The 25,728-nt window shown below is 49.0% G+C and overlaps 1 pseudogene; it reads right to left on the minus strand.

The window, feature by feature from the left end:
* Positions 1-20,734: 20,734 nt before the first annotated feature.
* Positions 20,735-21,017, minus strand: LOC128569319 (protein S100-A6-like; annotated as a pseudogene).
* Positions 21,018-25,728: the final 4,711 nt, after the last annotated feature.

The raw sequence follows: 25,728 nt of genomic DNA on the forward strand, positions 1-25,728 counted from the left end.
TGTCTCCTGTGCACCCAGGAGAAGGAGTCCTAGGTGGCCACACTTCTCTGCTGAGGTGAGTAAGATCCCACAAAGGCACTGGCTACCTGGGGGCTCAGGGAAGGAGAGGTGAAGGCAGGACTGGCTGCTCCGTTGCCGTGCACCACGCACCAGTGTGCACCACGCACCAGTGTGCCCCACTTTGCCCCACTCCACCAGCTACCAGCCAACACACTGCATTCTTTTTCATCTTTGAAACAGGGCTCAGCCCAAACACCAGGGCCTTCTTTTTTTTTTTTTTTCCCAAGACAAAGTTTTACTTCGTTGCCCTCTGTAGAGCACTGTGGCGTCACAGCTCACAGTAACCTCAAACTCCTGGGCTTTAGCAATTCTCTTGCCTCAGCCTCCCAAGTAGCTGGGACTACAGGCACCAGCCATAACGCCTGGCTATTTTTTGTTGCAGATGTCATTGTTGTTTAGCTGGCCCGGGCTGGGTTTGAACCCACCAGCCTCAGTGTATGCGGCTGGCGCTGTAACCACTGTGCTACAGGCGCTGAGCCACCAGGGCCTTCTTGAAGCTCACACACAATCCTTGTCCTTGCCATGGTTCCTTCCAGAACTCCCATTCCATACTCCTGGGGAACTGATCACCAACTAGAACAGAGCTTCTTTACTCCCACAAACAGATTACCCACTGCAGTTTGAGATTCCTGAGGGATCTTAGGTTTGTGGGGGTGGACAGGAAAAATGGCAAATATCCAACCAGAGGAGCAACCTCTTTATTCACCTCATTGCAAAGGTGACTACCCATGCCTGACACTGAGGATGCATACAGCAGTGAACAAGACAACCAGAGAACTCCGTGTTGTGAGAATAAATGGTATCACAGGCACGTAAACACAAGATCCTCCACCCCATGGCCCATGGAGAGAAGCAAGTGGACCGCAGGGTGCCAGGACAGAGGCAGAAGTGGGGGACAGTTGGGCTTATGTGGGCGCAAGACACACAATCTGATGTGGGAGGGAAGGAAAAGCCGGGAAGCAGCTGTGCGGACACATGCCTATAATCCTGGCACTCTGGGAGGCCAAAGCAGGCGGATTGATTGAGCTCACAAGTTTGAGACCAGCCTGAGCTAGAACGAGACCCTGTCTCTAAAAATAGTTAGACACTATGGCAGCCGCCTGTAGTCCCAGCTACCTGGAAGGCTGACGCAAGAGAATCACTTGAGCCCAAGAGTTTGAGGTTGCTGTGAGCTATGACACCATGACATTCTACTGAGAGCAACAAAGTAAAACTCTGTCTCAAAAAAAAAAAAAAAAGAAAAAGATAAGGGCAGTGCCTGTGGCTCAGTAAGTAGGGTGCCGACCCCATATACCGAGGGTGGCAGGTTCGACCACAGCCTCAGCCAACCTGCAACTAAAAATAGCTGGGGGTGGTGGCAGGTGCCTGTAGTTCCAGCTACTCAGGATGCTGTAGCAAGAGAATCACCTAAGCCCAAGAGCTAGGTTGCTGTGAGCTGTGACACCACAGCACTCTACCAAGGGCAACAAAATAAGACTCTGTCTCTAAAAATTAAATAAATAAGAGAGAAAAAAAAATAACAACATAAGGCGGAGAGCAGTGTTTGCCCCAGTCTCCTTGTGTACGGCTTAAGCAAATGGCAAATTTTTGTGCCTTCACTGGAGGAGGATTGGAAGACAAAAGGAGTTTGAGGGCGGCGGAGACTGAAACCTGGGAGGGAGAAGTTTTAGACATTTCAAGCTAGAAAGTACCGCGTAGATAGCTGATGTTCACACAGTCAGGTCTCAGAACAGGAATGGAAGACTCTGGTTGAGGGAGCACCGGGTTGAGAAACCCCATCACCTCCTTATTCTGAAAGCTCACATCTGTTTTGCAAGTTAGGCTGCAGCTTCATTACAGAGGTGGCCATGATTCAGCTTTTGCAATCTAGGTTTCTCCCATCCTACGCTTTCACAACTAATCCTTTGAATCTAAAAGCAAGACTTCTCATCTTCATTGTAAATTTCAGGATCCTATGACTAATCTTTCCCGTACAATTCGGCCCCCAAGCCAAACAGAATAGTATGTATAGTTTGATCCTATTTTTTTGTTGTTGTTGTTGGGGGGGAGACACTTTGTGTGGGTCTGTAACAATGGCTAATCCCTGAGGCAGACATGACACACAGTCAGCATCCTTTATCTCATTTAATTTTCTCAACCACACTTTGAAGAAGAAAATAGAGGAAGAAATAGAAAGAATAGAGAAAGAAAAATAGAAGAAGAGGGCGGCACCTGTGGCTCAGGCGGTAAGGCGCCGGCCCCATATACTGAGGGTGGTGGGTTCAAACCCGGCCCCGGCTGAACTGCAACCAAAAAATAGCTGGGCGTTGTGGCGGGCGCCTGTAGTCCCAGCTACTCGGGAGGCTGAGGCAAGAAAATTGCTTAAGCCCAGGAGTTGGAGGTTGCTGTGAGCTGTGTGATGCCATGGCATTCTACCGAGGGCTATAAAGTGAGACTCTGTCTCTACAAAAAAAAAAAAGAAAGAAAGAAAAATAGAAGAAGAAAATAGGTCCAGAGAGGTTAAGTAAGCTGCCCACAGTCACCCAGCTGGTGAGTGTTGGGATGGGCTTGGACCCTGGCAGTCTTGGCCTTTGTGTCTATAATCATCACCACTCCCCCGTTTATGCCTACTTGTGAACATAAAAGCATGAAGAGTGCAGCATATACCTACAAAGCTGTTAATAGCATTACTTTTGACAGGGGTGATGGGAGGGAGCACACATTATACAGTTCTGCCTTGCTTTAAGTTGTAGTCAAGGTTAACTCACATGAAAGACTAAGTTTAAGATAAAAAAAAAAAGTTGTATTCAAGGGACTTGCTTCTCCAATTAGTAAATAGACATCTGTCCCTCCAAAGCACAATCCGGGAAAACATACAGCAAAACATCAACAGTGGTCACATCTGGGGAGCATGAGCAGGGGAAACTGGCTACCTTCTAGGCTGTTTCAGTGTTGTTTGAACTTTACACAATGAGCATGTGCTGCCTTTGTAAGCAGAAAAAAGTAATTACATCTTCTTTAAAACAATTAAAAAGAAAGAATAAAGAAAAGGGTGACTCAGCAGTTCTTCTGGGATCCCCAGCGGCTCCCAACAGAGGCCTCACCTTCCTTCATGAGCTCCTTTTTAACCCACTTTGCACACACCCTAACTAGAAAAACCTGTGCCTGGGCCCAGACTGTGTTTGTTCTTCCCCCACAGATCTCAGCCACTGGACTAGGGCCCTGTCCAGCCCACAGGGCAATAATATTCCCTCACTCTTCATTAGTGGCTTTGTAAATAGTTTATAGGATGCCCTCCCATGCCAGCTGATGCTTAATCCTCCCAACGGCGCTGTGAGGTGGTTATTCCCATGCCCACTGCACAGATGGGGAAGCTGAGCCTCAGCAAATCGGACCTCCTTGCCCAAAGTCACATAGCAAGTCTGTGATTGTGCCTAGACCCAAATTCCCAGGCCAGGCCTCTCAAATGCTGTGTCAGTTCAAATTCATTTCAGGAACTTGATGTTCAGGGCCTAAAATCAGCCTGTTGAATCTTGTTTAGCCATATAAAAGGGCAGGTGTGTTCCTGATCTCTAAAGAACTCATCCCTGCAGCCTTCCTGGCATGCTGGCTCACAAGCAGGCACTGAAGACTTGCCCAGTCTCCCTTCTGCACTGCCTTGGCCCTGAGGCCAAGCCTGACTGAGGGGAATGGAAGAGCGTTTGGGCCTAGGTAAAGGAGAATGGGTGAAAGAGAGATCAGAATAGGGGCCTTGCAGACACCCAGTGAATGCACAAGCAAGGTCAGAATCCTCAATATGACTTTAATCAAATCACTATCTCTGGGCCTCAGCTCCCTTATCCGGAAAATAGGCATGAACAGGGTGTGGTGGCATGTGCCTACATTCTCACTGGAAGCCAAAGTAGGAGGATAGCTTAAGCCTAGGAGTTGGAAGCTGCAATACACTCCTGTGAATAGCCACTGCACGTCGGCCTGGACAACATAGTGTGACTCTGCCTCTAAAATATAAGAAAATGATTTTTTACTTTAAAAAAGAAAGTAAGTCCAGATGTGGTGACTCATGCCTGTAATCCTAGCACTCTGGGAGGCCAAGGCAGGTGGATTCCTTGAGCTCAGGAGTTCAAAACCAGCCTGAGCAAGAATGAGACCCCTGTCTCTACTAAAAATAAAAAAATTAGCCGGGCATGGGGGTGCAGGCCTGTCGTCCCAGCTACCCAGGAGGCTGAGGCAGAAGGATCGCTTAAGCCCAGGAGTTTGAGGTTGCTGTGAGCTTTGACACCAGGGCACTCTACCAAGAATAACAGATAAGACACACACAAAAAAGAGAGAGAAAAGAAAATGGTCGGGCGGCGCCTATGGCTCAAGGAGTAGGGTGCCGGTCCCATATGCCAGAGGTGGCGGGTTCAAACCCAATCCCGGCCAAAAACCACAAAAAAAAAAAAAAGAAAAGAAAATGGTCATTAGAGTAGCACCACCTTGTAGAGGAGTTCTGAGGACTAAGTAAGGAATCCTTACCATGCTTTTAGCATGAAGCTGTGTACATTAATGCAATCATGGGGTACAATGTGCTGGTTTTATATACAATTTGAAATATTTTCATCAAACTGGTTAACATAGCCTTCACAGCATTTTCTTAGCTATTGTGCTAAGACACATATATTCTACACTTAGTAAATTTCACATGTGCCCTTGTAAGATGCACGGTAGGTGTGGTCCCACCAATCACCCTCCCTCTTCCCTTTCCCCTTCTTCTTGGGCTATAATTGGGTTATAGCTTTCATATGAAAGCTATAAATTGGTTTCATAGTAGGGCTGAGTACATTGGATACTTTTTCTTCCATTCTTGAGATACTTTGCTAAGAAGAATATGTTCCAGCTCTATCCATGTAAACATGAAAGAGGTAAAATAAATGCTTCTTGTTTTTATTAACAGGAGTGAATTGTTCATCAAACCAGTTCAGTTCCTTTGGTGAACATTTACTGAGAGCCCACTATACATAGAATCCTGGGAATATGGTGACAGAATGGATGAAACTCCTGCCCTCACCTAACTCACAAGCTATCAAGGGAGGCCAGCCCAGAAGGGTGGTGACCCTTCCTGTAGGTCTCCAGGGTGGAGGAATACTGGCTGGGATGGATTGGAGCAATGTGGGGTGGCCCTGAATACCAGACTAAACCTTTTCCTGTTAGTCTGAACAGAGGGCAGGTGACCAAGACTCATTTTGAAATGGGATCTTGGTACCTACAGCCCTGAGCTCCTGAGCCATCACTGGAGGCAGGCAGGATGGGAGGGAGAATCAGCAGCACAAGCAGGCAGCATGCCCACCTGTGGGGCCTGAGTGGGAGCTCTCTGCTCCAGCAAGGATTGAAGGTAGACCAGGGGGAGGCACGAAGAGGTCAGGGAGGGGATTCGGTGCTGAAGGAAGCCGCAGAAGAGGAATGCTGATTCAAGCAAGGATAGAGTTAAGGGGTCTATTTGCGGAGTTGGGCTGACGGGGGGGATACCTCAGGTGATGCTTTTTTTTTTTTTTTTTGAGACAGAGTCTCACTTTGTCCCCCTCCATAGAGTGCCATGGCATCACAACTCACAGCAACCTCCAGCTCTAGGGCTTAGAAGATTCTCTTGCCTCAGCCTCTCGAGTAGCTGAGACTACAGGCGTCAGCCACAACGCCCGGCTATTTTTGGCTGCAGTTTGGCCAGGGCCGGGTTCGAACTGCTACCCTCGGTATATGGGCCGGGCACCCTACTCACTGAGCCACAGGCGCCGCCCTGATATTACTTTTCTTTCTGCTCATCTGTGTTCTCCCTTTTGCTACACTGAGTAATCAGAAGAGAAGGAGCAAACTATCACTGTTTGGGAGCAGGGGAGGAGGATCAAATGGCCCTGTCTCAACCGGGAGCAGCTCCCATGCAGCTGGGGAAAGGATCCTCGGGAGAATTTCAGGATTTAAGGAGAGAGGCTTGCACCTGCCTGAGCTGCGGCCTTGGGCAACTCCAGCCCCTCTGAATCTTGGTATCCTCATCTGATAGGGGTAATGATGCCGTGGCAGAGAGGAGTATCTGGAACACTCACCCACCCTGGGTTCCTGGGTGTGTCTGTACCCGTGTCACCTTCCGCCAAGGCGCGGGCCAGTCGGCACAATCCAGGAAGGCGAGCCTGGGCACCAGCAAAGCAAGCTGGGTTTAGCCTTTCACTGTCAGCCTGGCCCAGTCGCCCTGATATGTGCACATCCAATTTCTCTTGAGGCAGTCCAGTCAACTAGGAAAGTCTGTTTTTGGCGAGCAGGAAGAGGCCAGGACTCACACCCTGATCACGCGATGGGGGAACAAGCCCTGGGCGCTCAGTGGGCCTTTATTCCAGCCCTACCCGTGCAAAAAACTCAAGAGTTCCCTTCTCTGGGGCTCAGTTTCCCCTCTTATTATTACCTGAACCAGGCCATGAGTTCATTTTCCCTCCGTGGGGCATCTACCAAGTTTCACACCCGCAATAAGCATCATAGAGACAGCGAACTCCGGGCCCAAGCCTTGTGCGCCTCGCATGGACTCCTGCGGCCCTGTGTGGGGGCGCAAAGCCGGAGGAAACTGCTCTGCAGAGGCGGCAGGGTGTGGCTTCCTTGCGCGTCCGCGAGGCGGCAGGTGGCCGGAAGAGGGCAGCAGAGAGCGCGGCACCAGCCAGACGGCTGAACGTTTCCCAGCGAGCGGGGACTCTGACCTTGGCGGTTCCCGAAGGCCAGGCCTGGGGAATTTCAGTCTCACTGTTGTCAGGAATAAGTTTCACAAGCGTATCTGGCACATCAGCAGTCTCGATCTTGGGCCCCAGGGCGACGGAACCGCCACGCTCCTCCCTGAGCATCCAGCCATGACGCCCTGGCGGTGCCCAGCCCTCATATGGCAGGTGGGGGTGGAGGTGTCACGGCTGCGTTCTGGCTGCTGCTGGCACTGCAGGGGCGAGGCAGTAACCAGCTGTGACAGAGCAAGGCCGAGGGGGGCCGTCCAAGGAGATGGACCTCACCGTTCAGGACGGGGTCACCGTGACCGGGGCCTGTGCTCATCCTAGGGGCAATGAGCACCCCTTAACTAGGTCAGGACAGGATCCCTGTGTCTTTTTAAAACATCATTGTGGTGCTGTGGCAGCCACAGACTCACATTTACACATTTTTAGACACATTCTCACATATACGCTTGTGCACATTCATGCACATTTTCACACAAATCACACCAGACTCACACACTCAGATGTATACCCTCACATATACATACAGTCACACCACATACACACACACCAAAGCACACCCATTTCCACATAACTCACACACTTGAAAACACATTTGCATACACACAACTCACACACATATTCTCAAACCTGCAGTAACGTGCACCCACTTTTCACACAGTTCACACAAGTGCTCACATACACACATCAGCCACATCTACACCTCTACACATGCAAACCTCTCACACACAGGCCTCCCGATGAGCAAGTGAAGCCCAGGAGTACACTGGCAGCTCTGCTCCCTCCTGCTAGGGTTCCAGATAATCCCAGCCCTCAGGCATCTATAATGTGCCTCCCACCCCCTTCCACAAAGGATTTGAGATGATTTGGAACGCTAAACCCTAAATGAAACAGGTTAATGAAAAAGAGAAGCCGGGGAGGGTAGAAGCATTAAAAGTGAAACACTGGTGTCTCCAGGTCTGAGTTGGTTTGTAAGCCTGGAAGGACTAAGGGTCCGTGATTTCAGAGCCCCAGCCCTGGCTGCCTTTTCCTGACCCAGTCACTGTACCCTGGCCCCCACAGGCCCCGGTCTCCCTCTATTATCCTAGAGGGAGCTGTGAGAGGGCTTATTCCCTACCAGCATGCCCACTGATGCCTGGGGGGTCCAGGACAGCCAGGCCTCTGCTCTTCCAAAGATGGCTAGAATGAGGGACTTTTGAATGACCACCTCACAAATGGGGCTTCCCATCCCCATAAGTCAGGCTATTGAGCAGAAACCTCGGCTCTGGCTTCTCAAAGTAAGTTCCTAGCAGCCAAGGACCCTCCAGTGCTGAAGCAGAGTTCCTCCCCTCATCACTCTAGAGTGGTGTTTTTCAACTTTTTTTTTTTCAATCTCGTGGCACTCACGGAACCTATAATTAAACTTCCATGGCACACTCAAATTATGTTGATCCAAAAAACGAATAAAAAAATATTTACTGTGCTTTAAATTTCTTTCAAAAATAATTAATGATCTTTAAAATTTTTTATGGTGCACTGGTTGAAAATCATTGTTCTAGAGTCTCAGTCCTAATGCTCTGCTCATTTCACCCTCAGTCCCAACACTGTCCACCACTGTTTCTCAAGGAGGACCTCATTCAAATAAGGCACTGGTGATATTCCAAAATTGTTTATGTGTATCTTTTAGTCAGCTGTTGTTGTATAACAGCTAAACCAACCTAAAATGTAATGGCTTAAAACAGCAATTTATTATTTCTCATGGTTCCCTGGATTGGCTGGGCTCATCTGGGAGGTTCTGCTCCACATGGCATGGGCTGGGACCATTCAGGCAGAGGCACTCAGGGAGGAATTTGGCTGGGACTAGAATGTCCAAAATGGCATCCCTCATATGTCTAGTGCCCCTGCTGTGGTGGCTGGAACATTTGGAGACTGCCCAGGACTCCTTTCTCAGATAGTCTCATGCTCTCTCCAGCAGGGTAGCCAGACCTCATTATTTGGCAGCTCGGGACTCTAAGAGCAAAATCAGACACTTCCGGGTCTCTTAAGGCCGCTTCCTGGAGCTGACACAGCATCACCTAAAACACTCTATTGGTCAAAGCAAGTCATAAAATAAGCCATGGTTCATGATTTAAGGTAAGGGAAAATGGATTTCACCTCCAACTAGGAGGCAGCACAAATGCACAGGTGTAAGAAGAGTCATTGGCAACCCTTTTTCAGACATTGTCATGGTCTGTAAGCTCATCAAATGCTGAGAAGCAGGTATATCAGGCACCTGGGATGACTCAGCACTTTTTTTTTTTTTTGAGACAAGGTCTCACTCTGTTGTGTAGGCTACAGTGCTATGGCATCAGACTAGCTCACAGCAATCTCAAACTCCTCAGTTTCAGCGATCTTGGGAGGCTGAGGCAAAAGAATTGCTTAAGCCCAAAGAGTTTGAGGTTGCTGTGAGCTGCACTCTACCCAGGGTGACATAGTGAGACTCTGTCACAATAATAATAATAATAACAAAATAAAATAAAAAATAAAAACAAGAGCAAAAGAATAAAGAAAAGCAAAGGGAGGTGAGTTATAAAATGTAACCAGAGTAATAGAAGTCAGACCTGCGTAGAGCACAATCAGCTACTTCACTGCCATTTACTGAAAGCTTATTCTTCATAAGGCCTGAAATAAGCGGGGGTGCTACCTAGTTAAGTCCTCATGATATTATCACTAATTTACAGATGATGAAAATGAAACCGGGCACTCAAGGCCCTTCCTAAGGTCCCACAGACTGAATAGTAGAACCAGTTCCTTAACCCTCATTTTCTCAACCAGTCTTTAACCCCTCAGCCTGGAATGCTCTTCCCTACCCCTTTCATGACCCTGGTACCATGTCTTCCTCCACATCTCAATTTAAATATCTTAAATCACCTCCTGGGCCAGGCCTTCCCTGTGCCCCCATCTGGAGCGGGCTTTTCTCTCCTTCATAACTCCTTTTTTTTTTTTTTTTGTTAAGACAGAGTCTTGCATCAGCCTAGCTCATAGCAACCTCAAACTCCTGGACCCAAGCAATCCTCCCGCCTCAGCCTCCCAAGTAGCTGAGACTACAGGTGCACACCACTGCACCAGCTAACTTCTCTATTTTTAGTAGAGTCTTTTTTGGGGGGGCTGGGGGGCAGAAGAGACATCTTACTTTTTCACCCTGAGTAGAGTGCCATGGGATCATCATAGCTCATAGCAACCTCAAACTCTTAGCTCAAGAGATCCTCTTGCCTCAGCCTCCCAAGTAACTGGGGCTACAGGCACCCACTACAATGCCTGGCTAGTTTTTCTATTTTTAGTAGAGATGGGGTCTTGCTCTTGCTCAGGCTTGTCTTGAACTCCTGAGCTCAAGCAGTCCGCCTGCCTCAGCCTCCCAGAGTGCTGGGGTTACAGGTGGGAGCCACCGTGCTGGTTCTCCCTCATAACTCTTTAGCACATACCACGGTTCATGATTAGATATTTGTTCAACACCTGCCTCCCCCACTGAGGATGGGGACCGCACCAGTCTCATTTGCTGCTGCACCTGTAGCACTGGAAGCTGCCTGCCACTGCAGGTGCTAAGACTGCTGTCAGTGGTCATAGCCGCCAGCGGACCTTGCCTTCCCAGGGGGCCTTACTAGGGCTTTGAGTCCTCAGAGCTCACCACATCCAATCTCTTAATGATAGAAAGGGGAAACCGAGGCCACAGAAAGCAAGAGACTTACTGGGGCATCACAGGGGTTGGATATGGACTGGGGGAAGGGCCCTGGGTCTGGGATCAAGGCCCACAGCCTGACACCAGTGGGCTGTCCCAGCTGGGTCAGGGTTCATATCAGTGAAGGGACAAAATGAGATAGGAGGGGCCCAGAAATGTGGTTGGCAAGAGATATTGCCTAGAACAATGTGGCCAGCTTGGGGAGGGGGAGGAGAGGCTGCTGGCCTGGCTGGGAAAGAATCCAGCTGTAGCCTTGCTCGGTTTCCTCCCAGCTCTGGGGGAAGGAAACGCATTCCTGTGCTGTGCAGGCATCCCTGCCTCCAGCCACCCCACAGTGGTCAGAGCCCCTGTCCCGGCCAGTCACCAGCTGCACTGAAAAGGGACTCACCCACGGTCACAGAGCAGTATGTGGCCCATCCCCTTTGCCAGTGTGCCTGCTGTCCCAGTACACAGAGGGTGTCTCTCTTTCCTCCAGGCTTGAATTGAGCTTTGCAGAGGCCCAGAAAGAGCTGAGTTAACTCTCAGCCAGGCTGGGTCTCTCCAAAGACCAGCATCTAGGTCCCCTCCATTGGCCAGGAGAGTGAGGAGGAAGGCACCCTGACACAGCAGGAATGGCCTTAGTGAGCACCTGGCCTTGCCTCCCTACTGGCCCGATGCAGAAACCAAGGCCCAGCAGGTTTAGCATATGGCTAAATGAAGACTAGAACCCAGATCTGTGGGCCATGGCTCACATGTCCTTGCTGCCAACAGTCCACCCCTCTTCTTTCTGCTGCTCTTTCTGGTCCTGTACTCATGCTGATTCTTCTGTCTGGAATTCTCTCCTTAAAATTTCTCACCCAGGCAAACTCCTACTTATACTTCAAAACCATGTTGAACCTCCCCAAGGTGGAGGGTCCTACATCACAGTAGATGTCCTCAGATGCCAGCGCAGGGCAGCAGTTGCAGCAGCTGTGAAACCTGGTCATTGGCAGTAGCCAGGAATGATTCACAGGGAGTGGGAGGACGGGAAGTTTGGGTGTCACCCTGCATAAAAAGTCCCAGTATAGGGCGGCACCTGTGGCTCAGTCGGTAAGGCGCCGGCCCCATATACCGAGGGTGGCGGGTTCAAACCCGGCCCCGGCCGAAATGCAACCAAAAAAAAAATAGCCGGGCGTTGTGGTGGGCGCCTGTAGTCCCAGCTACTCGGGAGGCTGAGGCAAGAGAATCGCCTAAGCCCAGGAGTTGGAGGTTGCTGTGAGCTGTGTGAGGCCACGGCACTCTACTGAGGGCCATAAAGTGAGACTCTGTCTCTACAAAAAAAGAAAAAAAAAAAAAAAAAAAAAAAAGTCCCAGTATAATGAAAAAGTGCCCGAAATCTGGCTGGGTGCACCTCGTCTCAACCTGCCTCTTTCCCCTGGCCGTAGGACCTCACTGGGCTTCTGTGCACTGAGAGATGTCACCAAGGGTCAGACTTCTACATCTGGAGTCAGAAACATAAGGCAATTTTTAACTTTTGTGCCAATGCCAATTGATTGATGGTAGCTATAGGGGAGCTGTGTTTAGGATTCTAAGGAACAGAGTCTGGTGTTCAACTGGCCATATACATATATATATATATTTTTTTTTTTTTTTTTTTTTTTTTTCTGAGACAGAATCTTACTATGTTGCCCTTGGTAGAGTGCTGTGGTGTCATAGCTCACAGCAACCTCAAACTCTTGGGCTTAAGTGATTCTCTTGCCTCAGCCTTCCAAGTAGCTGGGACTATAGGCATCCACCACAATGCCCAGCTACTTTTTATGGCAATTGTCATTGTTGTTTGGCAGGCTCGGGCCGGATTTGAACCCACCAGCTCTGGTGTATGTGGCTGGCATCCTAGCCACTGAGCTATGGGCTCCAAGCCAACTGGCCAAATTTTTTTTTGTTTTTTTTTTTTGGTCACCCTCGGTAGAGTACTGTGGTGTCACAGCTCACAGCAACCTCCAGCTCTTGGACTTAGGCTATTCTCTTGCCTCAGCCTCCCAAGTAGCTGGGACTACAGGCGCCCGCCACAACGCTCTGCTATTTTGTTGTTGTTGTTGCAGTTTGGCTGGGGCAGGGTTCGAACCTGCCATCCTTGGTATTTGGGGCCGGCACTCTACTCACTGAGCCACAGACACCACCCTCCATTTTTTTTTTTTTTTTTTTGTAGAGACAGAGTCTCACTTTATGGCCCTCCGTAGAGTGCCGTGGCCTCACACAGCTCACAGCAACCTCCAACTCCTGGGCTTAAGCGATTCTCTTGCCTCAGCCTCCCGAGTAGCTGGGACTACAGGCGTTTGCCACAACGCCCAGCTATTGTTTGGTTGCAGTTTGGCCGGGGCCGGGTTTGAACCCGCCACCCTCGGTATATGGGGCCGGCGCCTTACTGACTGAGCCACAGGCGCCGCCCCACCCTCCATTTTTTGATATCCCAGAGCTGCAGTGTCTCTAAGGGCCTTGCCTGCCAGGATGAATACCCACTTCTGATCCAAATCAGCAGCTCTGCAAGCTCAGGCAGGGCCAGGCAACAGGCCCCACCACTCCCAGCCTCCACCTCCCTGTCACCCCACACAAAGAAAGCCCAGCCTCTCCAAGGAGATAAAGGCCCTTCCCAGGCTAGTGGCCTCTGGCTACAGGGCTCATCCCTCTCCCCTGTGCTGGGCCCCAACAAGCATTCTTTCCAGCTTGTTCCAGCCACTGGTTTTCCTCCTGAGTTACCGTTGCTGTTGCTGCTGCTGTTGCTACTGCTGCTGCTTGTGAATTCTGGCCAGGTCAGCACAAAACAGACCTCTGCAGAGCATTAGGCTAAGCCGCTTCCTGCCTGCTGCTGGGAAGGGCTGGGGTCCTTGAGGCTGGAGAGAGTGCGGAGGAGGACTGGAGGCTGAAGTCCAGTCCCTAAGCTGATAAACAGCCTAGGATATTGCCCTGAGAAGGAATTTCCTGTTGCCACTTCCTCCTCCTGAGTGCAGCTCACATCCTTCTCTAGTGCCACAATGGCTGGTCATGGTGGGACACAGAGGCCCTACGTAGAGCTGTGTAAAGCCAGCTTGCCATGTGGCTTTGGGCTGGTCTATGCCTCAGTTTTCCCATCAGTTACATGGAAAAAAATTAACAGCACCGAATTCATTCTGGTGAAGTGATGACTAAGGGATTTGATGGGAATAATGTTCCCTAAATGTTTATGTCCACCAGAACCTGTGAATGTGACCTTATTTAGAAATAGGGTTTTGCAGATGTAATCAAATTAAAATGAGGATGCGGGGCTGGACAGGGATTTCCCCATTCTCTAGGCCCAGGTGAGCTCAGAAATCAGACCTCCATTCCCAGGCACAAACAGGCTGCCTTTTTCAGGACACACCCTCTGGACTGTAACAAGATCATGAACAAAGCAGCCTGAGATGGTTTTTTGGGTAGTTCCACCTTGAGTAGGAGCACATACCCTAATTCCTTCTCAGATAACCTCGCCCTAGTGGAATAGGAACTACATTCATTCATTTATTAATGCACTCATTAACTTTGCTTTTTTTTTTTTTTTTTTGTGGTTTTTGGCCGGGGCTGGGTTTGAACCCGCCACCTACGGCATATGGAACCGGCGCCCTACTCCTTGAGCCACAGGCGCCGCCCGCACTCATTAACTTTGAAAAGATGTTTTTCCACCTACCAATTCCTGGACAAGTGTAATTCTCAAGACCTAATACCTCTAGATCAGGGGTCTCAACCTGTGGGTCGTGACCCACAGGAACTGTATTAAAGGGTTGGTACTAGGAGAACCACTGCCCTAGATAAAGAACCCAGGTAGAGACGCCCCAGTTAGTTCTTTCCCTCTTGCAGAAGCTCTGCTGCTTTTTACTTCTGTATTCCTTTCTAATAAAATCCTATCTTACCACTGATCTGTGATCCATGGGTTCATTCTTTGAATCCCAGAGACCAAGGACCTACTGAGGAAGAAACTCCTGTATCAATACCAGAGCAAGGTGGGCCCTAAATCCATCGTGTCTTTGATATTTGGCCACAAAGTTAAAACACGGATCACGGATACACACAGAGAATTCCACATGATGACCAAGGCAGAGACTGCATGCCAGAAGCCACACTATGCTGGGAGGTGAAGAAGGATTCTCCCTGAGAGCCTTTGGTAAGGGTAGGAAGAGGTAACACCTTGATTTTACATTTCTGGCCTCTGGAGTTGTGAGAGATATAAATGTATGCTTTAAGCCAGCCAGTATACAGGAATTTGTCACAGCAGCTCTGGGAAACTAACAAAGGAGTGTCTAAAAAGCATGAGAAGTGGCCCCTGACACACAGTGGGCCGCAGTAGCAGCAGCCACTGCTCCTGGGGTCGTTATAGCTCTCTGCTGGGTCTCCCTCCTCCATCCCTGCCTCCCCCAAACTTCGCACAACACAGGCTCTTCCTGACTCACAGCCCTAATGCTTCCCTGCTCTCAGCAACGGTCTTCACTGCCGGGCCTGGCCAGCCGTGAGATCCAACAGCAGGACTAGACGTGTGGGCGGAAGGCGGTCTCACAAAGGCTGGCTGAGGACAGACACAGAGGAGACCAGTTTGCCTAAGTGTGAGAGGTAAAGGTGCACATGGGCGTCAGGGAGCACTGAATGCAAGTCTGTAAGCTCCTCGAGGACAGGGGCTGGATCCACTTTGTACCCGCGGCACCAGGCCCAGGGCCTGACATGGAGTATGAAGATCCAGGCACCATTCCGAGCACTACATTTGTCCCTCCCAACAGCCTTGTGAGATGCAGTCATTACCACCATTTACAGCCAGAAAACTGAGGCACAGAGTGCTCACGGGACTTGCTCCAAGTCACACCACTGGTAAGTGGATTTCAACCCAGGTGATTTGGGTCCTGAGCCCAAGTTTTTATCTTTTCACCATCGATATTTATTGAAGTAATGAAAAGGCAAAACCAGACTGCACCGGTGAGGAACTTATACATGTTTCCTTAAGGTCAAATCACTGTCCCAAAACAAAGACCTGTTTCTAGACCTGGCAAATGAAGACAGGTGTCACAGGGAGGATGGCACCCTCTATCCAGACCCTCTGTGGCTCCTGAAAGGTGTTTAGCACAGGTTCTAACTGAACTCATCTGTTATCCCCTTGATGGTCTACACAGGGAGCCCCTGTAGACCTGACACCCTCAGCTGGAGGCTGAGGCTGAGCAGGTCCACAGGATGGGCCCCAGCCCTCGGCACAGGACAAACTCCTTGGGCCAGAATAGATTCAGTGGGTAAACCAGCGTGCTTTTCTTCTTGCCCTCCCACACTCTCCCCCAAGACAACACCAAGCTGGCTATGTCAGCTTCAGAACTAGGGGGTCATCACTCCAGGGTGTATGTTACCCCTTCTCTCTCTCCCTCCATTTTGCTCTCTTTGTCAATCTTACAGCTGTTCTTGCTATGAAGTGTTCTGCTCTTTGCCTTGAATTCTCATTCCCCCAAAGAAGATCTGCTTTATCCAGTTAATGTTCCCACTGGGTTGCCTCAAAAGCTGGTGAATAAAAGACCTATTACTTATAGATTGGGTCCCCACCCATGCCCAATCAGCTGGAGATGGAGGTCACATGCCACTAGCCTGGCAGCTTCTGAAGAGGCGGTGGGAGTGGCAGGCACACTGAGGTTGGCTCAGATGGGGTGCAGTGTGAAGGGTGTGCCTTTACCTGTCTCCTGCACAATTCTACTCCCTTTATAAACTGTGGAGCCCAGTTCTCTCTCATGGCTCCCTCTGAACCACAGACTCGATTGAGGATGTTAGTTTGAGGCACAGGAGTTTAAGGTACGAGAAGTGATGACTTGCTGGTGACTTCCTGGGTGTGGTGGCTCACACCTGTGATTTTAGAACTCTGGGAGGCTGAGGTGGGTGGATCACTGAGTTCAGGTGTTTGAGAACAGCCTGCGTAAGAACGAGACCCTATCTCTACTAAAAATAGAAGAGATAGGCTGTGGCTCAGTGGATAGGGTGCCAGCCCCATATACCAAGGGTGGAGGTTCAAACCTGGCCCCGGCCAAACTGCAACAAAAAAATAACCGGGTGTTGTGGCGGGCACCTGTAGTCCCAGCTACTTGGGAGGTTGAGACAAGAGAATCGCCTAAGCCCAGGAGTTGGAGGTTGCTGTGAGCTTGTGTGAGGCCACGGCACTCTACTGAGGGCAATTAAGTGAGACTCTGCCTCTACAAAAAAAAAAAAAAAAAACTAGCCAGGCATTATGGCAGGCACCTGTAGTCCCAGCCACTGGGGAGGCTGAGGTAGGAGGATCACTTGAGCCCAGGAGTTTGAGGTTGCTAGGGAACGGCACCTGTGGCTCAAAGGAGTAGGGCACCAGCCCCATATACCAGAGGTGGCAGGTTCCAACCTGGCCCTGGCCAAAAAAAACTGCAAAAAAAAAAGAGTTTGAGGTTGCTGTGAGCCATGATATTAAGAGCCTCTACTCAGGGAGTCAGAGTGAGACTCAAGGCACTCTACTCAGGGAGTCAGAGTGAGACTATGTTTCAAAAAAAGAAAAGAGTGGTGATTCCTTGTTTCCCAGCCATGGCAGCCATTACTAATTGACCAATTCTGGGGACAGATGCAAAATCCTTCACCTTCGTTCTCCACGGGACTGCAGAAAGCTGCTGACGTGGAAAGAACTAGACAGGATGGGATGATCCCTGCATTGCTTTGGGCACTGGTGTGGTCTGAGTGAGTCAGTGCTCTCCACCTGAGCAGAACACACACAGGGAGGGGCCTGTAACCAATGGTCAGTGTTCTAATTACTTATAACCCTCAGGATATTGGCTTCAGCCAGGCTTGCTAGGAGAAGGCTAGAGGCGAAATGCTGACTCACTAGCTCTGGGTTTGAAGTTCACCACTTGATTTTTTGTCTCTGTCTCTTCTGTGAGTCAAACGGAGAGCTCCCCAGCCCCACCCCAGCCATTACAGGGGTGCGCTTCAGCCACTAATTGAAACCTGGCCAGTGATTTCAGCAGGTACCAAAGCATAGATGTGTGGGAAGCACCCACTGTATCAAATGGGGATCGTTGTGTTTTAAGAAACAGCAGCACTGGGCGGCGCCTGTGGCTCAGTGAGTAGGGCACCGGCCCCATATGCCGAAGGCGGCGGGTTCAAACCCAGCCCCGGCCAAACTGCAACAAAAAAATAGCCGGATGCCGTGGCGGGCACCTGTAGTCCCAGCTACTCAGGAGGCTGAGGCAAGAGAATCGCTTAAGCCCAGGAGCTGGAGGTTGCTGTGAGCTGTGTGACGCCACGGCACTCTACCGAGGGCCATAAAGTGAGACTCTGTCTCTACAAAAAAAAAAAAAAAAGAAAAAAAGAAACAGCAGCACTTCTCAGAGCCTTAATATGCTCATGTGGTCTGTGAACCAACAAGCAGAGGACATACCTGCAGGGCTTCCTTCAACCTATTTTGACGTATGGTCTACATTGGAGTTTAAAAAAAAAAATCCACCTGTGGAAGGAGACAAAGAACAGAAATGAGAGAAGTGAGCTGGGTATAAAGAGCCCTGGGGCTGAGAGGAAGTGGGGAGAGAGAAGACAAAGGGTAGGGGGAGGGGTGGGGCGGGCCTGGGCAGGCCAGCTTGGCACCTGCGCCTTCATCTTCAGGGAGGTAGCTGCACATTACCTGGCACCACCCTAGACTACCTCCTTCCCAGGCTGGGCTGGATCTGGTGCAGTGTCCCTCCATTTTGCTCTTAATGTCATCTTTAGAAACTAGGTGAATGGGAGGCACTGGTGGACAGAGTACCTGTGGGAGTGACAGTGTGGTGTCAGGACAGAGCAGTAAGGGCTGGGGAGGGAACACATTCTGAAATAAAGTCAAGAAGTGTAAACTCTATCCCTGTCCGTGACTGGCTGCATGACCTTAGGGAAGTCATTTGCTAGTAGCAGCTACCTCCTAGAGCTGGGAGGATTAAATTGATAAAGTGACAGCTGCAACAACAACAAATAAATAAATTGATAAAGTGTAGGGAGCCCCCCCTTCATATTCAGTAGTCACTTAATAAATACCTCTTGTTCTTTGAGGTAGGAAAGGGACTTTAGAATTTTATCACTGGACAGAATAATCTCATAGTTTACATGTGAGAGGCATAGGTCTCCTGCCAAGGCCAGCCCCTCCTACCACACCAGTTTGGGGAACACATGGATACTCAGAAACAATGACTCCTGAAAGGCCCCAATCTTCCTGGCACCAGAGAGGTTCCAGCAGGCAGCCAGGCAGTAACTCCGCAGCCCTGGCACAGGGGATGCACCTTTGAGAAAGGACAGGGCTGGGCCCTCCCACAGTGAGGTGTCATCTCCTAATGTGGACATTAGGAGCAGGCTAGAGTCCAGGTAGGGCTCCCAGGCCACCCTGCGGCAGGGCACTGCCTCTACCCCCTGGAGCCTGCCTAGTGGTCCGAGCATCTGCCTGCAGCCTCCCTCTACCTCTTTTGCTTTAGACAGCAGTTTCATTCACAGCCATGACCTCACTATTTTCATTCTTGTTTCTCAGAGCTGCAGATTGAAGATGGGACTCTGGGAACTCCTGTTCAGAGGAGTCCAGACACAAGCCCGAAGTCAACTGGTGGAGGACGCCATGCCTATTAGAAATTTGAGTATGGGGGCGGCGCCTGTGGCTCAGTCGGTAAGGCGCCGGCCCCATATACCGAGGGTGGCAGGTTCAAACCCGGCCCCGACCAAACTGCAACCAAAAAATAGCCGGGCGTTGTGGCGGGCACCTGTAGTCCCAGCTACTCGGGAGGCTGAGGCAAGAGAATCGCTTAAGCCCGGGAGCTGGAGGTTGCTGTGAGCTGTGTGAGGCCACGGCACTCTACCGAGGGCCATAAAGTGAGACTCTGTCTCTACAAAAAAAAAAAAAAAAAAAAGAAATTTGAGTATGTAGGGGTCAGTGCTGGGAAAACTGGTTTGCTACCTGAAGGTTGTCACCTAACCTACAGAAAGGTGGACTCCAGAGGATTTAAAGATCTTAGTGGGGGGAGGCGCCTGTGGCTCAAAGGAGTAGGGCACCGGCCCCATATTCCAGAGGTGGCAGGTTCATACCCAGCCCTAGCCAAAAACTTCAAAAAAAAAAAAAAAAAAAGATCTTAGTGGGATTATTTCATGTTTGTTAGTCATTCATCTGTCTTCTTTAGAGAAGGTTCTATTCATGTCTCCTGCCCAGTGATGTATGGAATTGTTGGGTCTTTTTTTTTTTTTTGGTCGATTAATTTGAGATTGACCAAAAGCTAGATCCTAGTTATCAAGCTTTTGTCCAATTCACTAGTCATCAGAGAAATCCAAATCAAAATTACCCTGAGATATCACCTAACCCCAGTGAGAATGGCCCACATCACAGTCTCAAAGCTGCAGATGCTGACGTAGATATGGAGAGAAGGGAACACTTTTACACAGCTGGTGGGACTGAAAATTAATACAACCTTTATAGAAGGAAGTATGGAGAATCCTCAAAGAACTCAAATTAGAGGGTGGCACCTGTGGCTCAAAGGGGTAGGGCACTGGCCCCATATGCCGGAGGTGGTGGGTTTAAGCCCAGCCTCGGCCAAAAATCGCAAAAATAAATAAATAAATAAATAAATATGAGAACCACTGAATTTGGTCCCTCCCCTTGATTAAAACCGAATCTCCAGTCCAAGCGCTTTCCTTCTCTCTGCCTCCTACTACAAAAGCTGCCAAAGCCAACACTCGCTTTCCTAGCCTCCCTTAAACATGCCCAAGTTCACTCAAGGAAGTGATGGCAGAGTCAGCCCAGAACTGAGGCTAGGGGCCAGGCTGTATCATGCAGTGCCCCTCAGGTTGGGACACACAAGACCCAGCTCTCTTCACACCATTTTTTATTCTCAGAATTGGTTCAGGATCATTCATTATAATAATAATAAGAATCACTAACATTTTCTTTTTTTTTTTTTTTTTGTAGAGACAGAGTCTCACTGTACCGCCCTCGGGTAGAGTGCCATGGCGTCACACGGCTCACAGCAACCTCTTAACTCTTGGGCTTATGCGATTCTCTTGCCTCAGCCTCCCGAGCAGCTGGGACTACAGGCGCCCGCCACAACGCCCGGCTATTTTTTGGTTGCAGTTTGGCCGGGGCTGGGTTTGAACCTGCCACCCTCGGCATATGGGGCTGGCGCCCTACTCACTGAGCCACAGGCGCCACCCTCTTTTTTTTTTTTTTTTTTTGACCAAAAATATTTATTGTACAATTACCCATCCCTGGATTTTGATGCAGGCCTCTAAAAGGTGTCTCCACCTTCCCGATTTATTTTCAGCCCCTGAGGGCTTCCTTGTAGATCAGAGTCAAGGCCCCCAGGAAGGAGACGTACTCTTGGAAGGTCACCTCCTGGTCTCCATTCTGGTCCAGGTCTTCCATCAGGCATGCAATCTCAGCGTTCTGCAGCACAGGGCCAACAGCGAACTCGGTGAACTTGTTCTGGATCGGCTCTTTCAGCTCCTTCTTGCTCAGGGTGTCTTTGTTACCCGCCCTCCTGGAGTCCTTGTAGAAGATGCCCACCAAGAAGGCCGATGGCCTGATCCAGGGGGCTCATCATGGCTGAGGGCTGAACAAAAGTGAAGAATCGAAGCGTGAAGATGGTAATCAGTATGTGTCGCAGTCCCTCCAGCCTTATAGCAGCCACCGCCAGAATCACTAACATTTTCTTCATGGTTTCTTATTTTTTTATTTTGGTAGAGAAGCTACATTTGTTAGACTAGAAAAGAAAATTTTTTATCTATAACTTAATTTGGTTTTCCTTTTTTTATTGATATATAATAGTTGTACGTATCCATAGGGTACATGTGATATTTTGATATATACATAAAAAAAACTTATGATCAAATCAGGATAACCTGGATGGATATCTATCACCCTAAAACGTTTGTCATTTCTTTTTTTTTTTTTTTTTTTTGTAGAGACAGAGTTTTACTTTATTGCCCTCGGTAGAGTGCCGTGACGTCACACAGCTCACAGCAACCTCCAACTCCTGGGCTTAGGTGATTCTCCTGCCTCAGCCTCCCGAGTAGCTGGGACTACAGGCGCCCGCCACAACGCCCAGCTATTTTTTTGTTGCAGTTTGGCCAGGGCCGGGTTTGAACCCGCCACCCTCGGTATATGGGGCCGGCGCCCTGCTCACTGAGCCACAGGCGCCGCTCACGTTTGTCATTTCTTTGTGTTCAGAATATTCCAAATCTTCTCTTTTAGCTATTTTGAAATATATGATAAGTTCTTAATTATGTTGGCCCTACTGTGCTATCAAACACTAGAACTTATTCCTTCGGCATTTTTATTTATTTATGTATTATCTAACTGCATTTTTGTACCCATTAACCAACCTCTCTCCATCTTCCCTTCTCCCTATCCTTCCTTTCCAGCCTCTGGTAACCACGACTCCACTCACTAACTCAATAAAATAAATTTTTTTAGCTCCCACAGATGAGTGAAAGCATCCAATGTTTATATTTCTGTGCCTGGCTAATTTCACTCAAGATAATGTCTTCCCGTTCTGTCCATGTTACTCCAAATGACAGGATTTCATTATTTTTTATGACTGAATAATATTACATTGTGTATATAGACCACATTTTCTTTATCCATTCATTCAGTGATAGACATTTAGCTTGATCCTATATCTTGGCTATTGTGAATAGTGCTGTGATAAACATGGGTATGCAGGTATGTCTTCAATACATTTATTTCCCTTTCTTTTGGTTATACACCCAGCAGTGGGATTCCTGGATCATTTAGTAGTTCTATTTTTAGTTTTTTGAGGAACCTCCATATTGTTTCCCATAGTTGTTCTTTTTTTTTTTTTGTAGAGACAGAGTCTCTCTTTATGGCCCTCAGTAGAGTGCTGTGGCCTCACACAGCTCACAGCAACCTCCAACTCCCGGGCTTAAGTGATTCTCTTGCCTCAGCCTCCCGAGTAGCTGGGACTACAGGCACCCGCCACAACGCCCGGCTATTTTTTGGTTGCAGTTTGGCCGGGGCCGGGTTTGAACCCGCCACCCTCGGTATATGGGGCGGGCGCCTTACCAACTGAGCCACAGGCGCCGCCGTTCCATAGTTGTTCTAACTGACATTCCCACCAACAGTGCACAAGTGTTCCCCTCTCTCTGCATCCTCACCAGCTGCTGCTTCTTTTTTTTTGAGACAGAGCCTCAAGCTGTCCCCCTGGGTAGAGTTCCACGGCATCACAGCTCATAGCAACTTCCAACTTCTGGGCTCAAGTGATTCTCCTGCCTCCACCTCCCAAGTAGCTGGGACTACAGGCACTTGCCACAACACCTGGCTATTTTTTGGTTCAGCCGTCATTGTTGTTTGGCAGGCCCAGGCTGGATTCGAACCTGCCAGCTCAGGTGTATGTGGCTGACATCTTAGCCACTTGAGCCATAGACGCTGAGCCAAGCTTCTTTTATTTTGTCTCTCTCTCTCTCTCTCTTGTGTGTGACAGAGTCTCACTGTGTTGCCCCAGGCTAGAATATTGTAGCATCATAACTCACAGCAACCTCAAACTCTTGGGCTCAAGCTGTCCTCTTGCCTCCACCTCCCAGAGTGCTAGGATTCCAGACATGAGCCACTGCAGCCATTTTCTATCTTTTTGAGAATACTCATTTTGACTGGGGTGAGATTGTATCTCATTGTGGTTTAATGTGCATTTCCCTAATGATTAGTGATGTCAAGCATTTTTTATATACCTTTTGGTCCATTTGTATGTCTTCTTTTGAGACATGACTATTCAAATCTTTTTTTTTTTTTTTTTTTTGTAGAGACAGAGTCTCACTGTACCGCCCTTGGTAGAGTGCCGTGGTGTCACCCGGCTCACAGCAACTTCCAGCTTTTGGGCTTACGTGATTCTCTTGCCTCAGCCTCCTGAGCAGCTGGGACTACAGGCGCCCGCCACAACACCCGGCTATTTTGTTGTTGCAGTTTGGCCGGGGCTGGGTCTGAACCCGCCACCGTTAGCATATGGGGCCGGCACCCTACTCACTGAGCCACAGGCGCCACCCCGACTGTTCAAATCTTTAGCCTTTTTTTTTTTTTTTTAAGACAAGAGTCTCTGTTGCCTGGGCTAGAGTACTATGGCCTCAGCCTAGCTTACAGCAACCTCAATCCTCCTGCCTCATCTCCCCAGTAACTGGGACTACAGTTGCCCACTGCAATGCCCAGCTAATTTTTCTATTTTTAGTAGAGACTGGGTCTCACTCTTGCTCAAGCTAGTCTCAAACTCTTGAGCTCAAGGGATCCTCTCATCTCGGCCTCCCAGAGTGCTAGGATTACAGGTATGAGCCATCAGGTCCGGCCCTTTTGCCCATTTTTTTTTTTTTTTTGTAGAGACAGAGTCTCACTTTATTGCCCTCAATAGCATGCCGTGGTGTCACACAACTCACAGCAACCTCCAACTCCTGGGCTTGGCCATGGTCTTGCCTCAGCCTCCCAAGTAGCTGGGACTGTAGGTACAACCATAATGCCCGGCGATTTTTTGTTGTTGCAGCAGTTTGGCCAGGGCCAGGTTTGAACCTGCCACCCTCAGTATATGGGTCTGGCGCCTTACTCACTGAGCCACAGGCGCTGCCCCTTTTTGCCCATTTTTAAATTGTATTATTTGGAGGTTTTGCTATAAAATTGTTTAAATTCCTTACACATTCTGGTATTAATCCCTTGTTGGGTGAATAGTTTGCAAATATATCCTCCCGTTCTGCAGGGTATCTCTCCCCTTTGTTGATTGCTTCCTTTGCCATGCAGAAGCTTTTTGGCTTGATGCGATCCCATTTGTCCATTTTTGCTTTTATTGCCTGTGCTTTTGAGATCCTACTTAAAAATGTTTTGCATGGACTAGTGTCCTAAAGCATTTGTCCAATGTTTATATCTAGTAGTTTAATAGCTTCAGATCTTACATTTAAGTCTTTAAACCACTTTGTTTTGATTTTGTAGGGTTTTTCATCTTGGTGAGAGACAGAGATCTAGTTTTATTCTTCTGCATGGTGATATCTAGTTTTCCCAGCATGATTTATTGAAGAGACTGTCTCTTCTCCAATGTAGGCTCTTGGCAGCTTTTTTCAAAAACGAGTTGGCTGTAAATTTGTGAATTTATTTCTGGGTCTCTATTCTGTTCCATTGGTTTGCGTGTTTGGCTTTTGTTGTTGTTGTTTTGATTTGTTTTGGAAACAGAGTCTCACCCTTTCACCCTGAGTAGAGTGCCATGGTGGCATCATAGCTCACAGCAACCTCAAACTCTTAGGCTCAAGAGATCTTCTTGCCTCAGCCACCCTAGTAGTTGGGACTACAGATGCCTGCCATAACCCCTAGCTATTTTATTTTTTTTAGAGACTGGTTCTCACTCTTGCTCAGGCTAGTCTTGAACTCCTGAGCACAAGCAATCCACCCACCTCAGCCTCCCAGAGTGCTAAGATTATAGGGGTGAGCCACTGCACCCAGCCTATGTGTTTGTTTTTATAACAGTATCATGCAGTTTTGAATAGCTACTAATATTTATTGAGCCCCTATTATGTATCAGGGGCTGTGCTGACATTTTAAAAATTGCCACTACTTTAAAAGATACAGCCATAATGTCATTTCCATTTTACAGATGGGAAAACTGAGGCCAAGGGAGGTCAAACCAAATTCACCAAGCCAGAGTGAACAACACAGGCCTTGAACCTATGTTCGCCTGATTCCTGCACCCTGACTGTCTCTTCTCTGTGTCTCTTCCCCCTCCACTGATGACTGCCTTTTCCTTTCTTGGCTGGGCCCATGCTGCTCTATTCCATGGCCCTGTCAGGGCACCGCTTCCATCAGAGGTCCATTGAAGACTTTGAAGTTGAAAGAGCCCAAGAGGAAGGCAGGCACCCTTGTGGAGGCCCTGCCCTGCCTTGGGGGAGTCAGCCCCACCCTCCAGCCCTGCTTCATTCCCTGCAGCTTCTGGCCTGTGTCTGTTCATGGCTCCTTTCCCCAACCACTGATTCAGCCCTTCCTTCCTTGGGCCTTCAAGGACTGGAGGGGGCAGGGAAAAGCAACCAGGCTGAGCTTGGAGCTGTGAAACCGCTGCTGTTGTGGTGGAATTAAAAACCAGGCAGGAGTCAGTGGAAAAACACTCACTCCTAAGCTTCCTGGTCCCACTTTGGACCCTCTGTCTTCCCAGTTCGCTCTCTACAGCCAGGGCAGAATTAAGCTTCAGCTTCCTTGCCGGTAAAACATGGATAATAATAGCACCCACCTGTGTTTGCTAGGGCTATTATAACAAAGAGCCATAAACTAAGTGGCTT

Source organism: Nycticebus coucang, chromosome 17 (genome assembly GCF_027406575.1).
Source record: "Nycticebus coucang isolate mNycCou1 chromosome 17, mNycCou1.pri, whole genome shotgun sequence".
NCBI lineage: Eukaryota > Metazoa > Chordata > Mammalia > Primates > Lorisidae > Nycticebus > Nycticebus coucang.